We start from the raw sequence: 4,280 nt of genomic DNA, 5'->3' as shown, positions 1-4,280 counted from the left end.
TTGGCCATAACACAATCAGAGGTTACTTATTGATCCTAATTATTACATTTTCAAACATTGATAAGCATGTGTTCATATAACAAGTGGCACAAACGTTTTCATTAATATAATGGTAGATGTATTTGACCTAAATATATGGTTCGTGCGTTTTGAACATGCAGGTCAAATGCTTAACACAGTGACTTAACTATATAAAACACTCCATTGTAAGTGCGCATAGTATATATGAGTATGTATGATTGCACAGAATTTATGTGAGTAATTATTGTTACATGTCTAGTGTATACATATATGTATATCATAATAAAATCCACAACACATTTTCTTTTTAGGCATTTGAATAAAATTTAAGCCACATACTTCTCCCTACTAAAATCCAGGTGGCGGACTTCTGTCCTCTTGATTTGAAACCCTTCATTCACACCTTCACTTTCAAGATGATGTTCAGACTGTGTTGTCCTGTTGACAGTTGTCCGCCTGCACTGTTGTGATACATAAATTATTATTTTTTAATTAGATCATTTGTTTAAATTGTTATTTTCTTCCTGATTTTCATAGACCTGCTTTTTCTTCTGGTTGTTCAGCAGGTTTGAATGGTCAGTCTTTGGAGTCCATTCTCTCCACTCCACTGTTAAAAAAGCCTCAAGAAGCCCTCAGTCTTTCCTGTAGAGGAACCGGTTTCAATTTTGGCCAAGCAGGAATGCAATGTATCAGACACCCTGCAGGAAAAACAAGAGTGGATGGTTATTTAGTGCTGTGTGTTACTGTGCCAGATACACACAATGGCAGAAGAATATGGTTTGCATAAGCATGCACATACAAATACACATTATAAGGTGAGCAGCTGCTTTTGCAGTCTTTGATTTTCTGTTTAACTTATTGTCAAAAATGTTAGAAAACGTTTTTAAGTTACAATGTAAACATTGAAAATACTGAAATGGGACATAAATGAGTCATATTTAATATCTAATTGGATTTGCTGCTGAGCAGGACAAATATCAGCATGATGATAGGAGCAAACTCATTATTAAATCTTTTACCATTTGTTTAAACAACAAGTACTTCTGAAGTATTCTGTCTCACCAGTTCATAAAGGGGACTAAAAGGAGCTGTTAAATGCATCAAACACACCAGTTGGACACTTTGTGCTAATCGCTGTTAGGTTTCAGATCTTTCCCACAGAAAACAACTGACTGCAAAATGTGAACATTGCTGCATGAAAGCAGTGCAGTAAATGAGCGTCAGTAATTTTCTATTAATTATGCTGAAACTCTTTACTTAATGCTACAGTGTGATCTGTTTTCTCTCATAATCTATCAGAATCCATCTGTATGCAAATCAATTCCTCACAGACTGATATAAAGTCTGATATCATGCAGTCAGTCACAGAAGAAGACGAGAAGCTCATCAGATCATATTTAGCACCAACACGTTCTCTGGAGCTCTACTGCTGGATCCTGTGAGTCTCACTGAACACAAACACTATAATCACTGCACACTGATTCTTACTGTTACTACATTCAACATGTTTTGTCCACACATGTGAACAGCTGACACAGCCAGCCTCTGTGATTGTGCAGCCAGGTCAGCGTCTGACCATCACCTGTCACGTCTCTTATTCTCTTGGCTATTGGACAGCTTGGTTCAGACAGCCTGCAGGGAAAGGACTGGAGTGGATTGGGGTGAAAGTTACTGGATATTCATACTACAAAGATTCATTGAAGAACAAATTCAGCATTGACTTGTACACTTCAAGCAACACAGTAACTTTAAATGGATAGAATATGCAGCCTGAAGACACTGCTGTGTATTACTGTGCCAGAGAGTCACAGTAAGAGAAAACATCAACAGACCTGAACAAAACCTCTCAGTGTATGAGCACATTTGTAACATGAAGCCACCAGGGGAGGAGCTCCAAGACCAATAATGAATTTAAGGTATATTTAAGAAAAAAAACATGGGGAAAGGTTGTTAAGGGTTTACTATTCTTGATAGAGGGAGTGTTAGACACAAATATTACTCGCAGCAGTTCAGCACCAGTTTACCATCTCCAGAGAAAACAGCAGAAAGGAGCTGAATCTGCAGATGACATCAGAGGATTCTGCTATTTATTGTTGCCAGTGACACAGAGATACTTTATCAAGAGAAGGGCTTGCTTTGCCTTCACCCTCATCTACAGTTTCACAGAAATACAGCTTCAATCGTTTTTTAAGCTGTAGAGAGATTTTTATAAAGCTCTGTGTTCTGCTACATCATAATGTCAAGATGAAATAATCGAATTATATATTCTTGTTTTTGCTTGTCTGTGGGCAAACACCCCACCATCCTTATTCTGTCAGTGGTGTTTGGTTGCCTTTTAATTGTTTTTTAACTGGAAAACCCTTTTTGATATGTCCATCATTCACCATGCTGAGGATTAGTTTTATTAGAGTTTAGTTTTGTATTATCAAGTTTTGGATGCCTCATAAAATGTTTAATGATCTGGTTCCTGTTTTTAAGCAACAGCTGATGTTGTAGTGAATCCACTTCCATCAACATGAGCTTTAACAGTAAAGAGACATAATGTTCCTATTGTTAATTACTGTATTACGTTATGGAGCACACATTTAATAATGAATAAATGGTAAACTGAGGATTTTTCTCTTTATTATTGTGGTCAAGAGCCACAGTGACACAAGAGGATAAAATGTTGTCTAAGTACATAGAAAACTTGCTTTCTGCAGTTTACATTAATATAAATTAATTTATTGCTGTTCAACATCAACAACATTGTGAAAGAAACACCATCTTTAATACATTTATCAGCATTAATTCAGGTCAGACTAAATAGAATTAATTTCAAAATCACAACAATACAGTCAGATCCAAAAACAAATAATATAAATTTAATATATAAGTATAATGTTTATAAATATCGGAAAAGATTTTGGTTGGTGATTAAATTTTGAAGAAAAATTTTCTTTACTAAGTAAAAAAAACAATAATAATTTTTTGTGTATAATTATTTTTATAAGATTTGCTTTTTTTTTTTTTTTTTTTTAAATACAAGTGGTGTGCCGATGTTTGTATGAGATTATGTGTGTTTCACTTTAAGGAGGAGTTTATGCAAATTCAGATTTTTACGCATGTGTTGCCAAATATAACAGGGAGATTTTCATGACTGTAGACTGAGCAGAGAGACATGACTTTTACAATGAACTGTCCTGGGTTTACCTTTGTTATTCTTATAGTGTCAGTTTACTGGGCTGGTAAGAACAGCACATTTCTTCTGCAAACATTATGAAATGTTTGATATAAAAGAAGCTAATTTTGTTTTTGTCTGTAGGTACTGAGGGTCAAACATTGACTGAGTCTGAATCAGTGATTAAAAGGCCCGGAGACTCACACAGACTGACCTGTACATACTCAGGGTTCAGCAGTGATATTCATGCTGCTTGGATCAGACAGGCTGCTGGAAAAGGACTGGAGTGGGTTGCTTGGATCCACTCTAATGGTAATGAGATCTACTACTCTCAGTCAGTCAGAGGCCGGTTCACCATCTCCAGAGACAACAGCAGAAAGCAGGTGTATCTGCAGATGAACAGCTTGACGACTGAGGATTCAGCTGTTTATTATTGTGCAAAAGAGCCACAGTATCACAAACCATCAGCAGAGCTGAACAAAAACCTCTCAGTGCCCGTACAGTTATAACATGAAACTACCAGAGGAGGAGCTCTAAGATAACTGATTATTATTTAACTGAAAGAAATGGAAGAAATGCAAATAAGAGGGTTGCTATTCCTGATAGAGGTAGTGGTTGAGCAAATGCAAATTCTGATACATATGTATTATGTAACTATAACACTGACTACAGCACTGTAGACTGGACAGAGAGAGATGACTTTTACAGTGAACTTTTCTGGGTTTATTTTTGTTTTTCCTGTCCTGTCAGTTTATTGAGCTGTTAAGGACAAAGTATTCTTTTGCACACATTATGACTTGACAAGAAATTATACGCTTGAAAAAGAAGCTAATTATTTGTTTAACAGGTATTTAATTTCTATTAAGTTTTTCACTTGCAGCGTGTCGTGCGCTCTGCTGAGAAGGTGATTGGCTGCAGACTCCCATCTCTGCAGGACCTGTATACCTCCAGGACACTGGGGCGTGCAGCTCGAATCTCAGCTGACCCTTCTCACCCTGGACACAGTCTGTTTGACCTGCTCCCCTCAGGCAGGAGGCTCCGGTCCATTCGCACCAGAACCTCTCGCCATAAGAACAGTTTCTTCCCCTCTGCTGTCGGA

The 4,280-nt window shown here is 37.0% G+C and overlaps 1 long non-coding RNA gene across 1 annotated transcript; it reads left to right on the top strand.

The window, feature by feature from the left end:
• Window positions 1-482: 482 nt before the first annotated feature.
• On the top strand, window positions 483-3,465 carry LOC145428289 (uncharacterized). Its single transcript, XR_013908562.1, has 3 exons — window positions 483-1,459; window positions 1,551-3,248; window positions 3,326-3,465. It is a non-coding gene; the product is annotated as an uncharacterized LOC145428289 (long non-coding RNA).
• Window positions 3,466-4,280: the final 815 nt, after the last annotated feature.

Source organism: Astatotilapia calliptera, chromosome 4 (genome assembly GCF_964374335.1).
Source record: "Astatotilapia calliptera chromosome 4, fAstCal68.1, whole genome shotgun sequence".
In the NCBI taxonomy this organism is placed as follows: Eukaryota; Metazoa; Chordata; class Actinopteri; order Cichliformes; family Cichlidae; genus Astatotilapia; species Astatotilapia calliptera.
The sequence above is the reverse complement of the archived record's forward strand: the minus strand, read 5'-3'. Positions and strand labels throughout refer to the sequence as shown.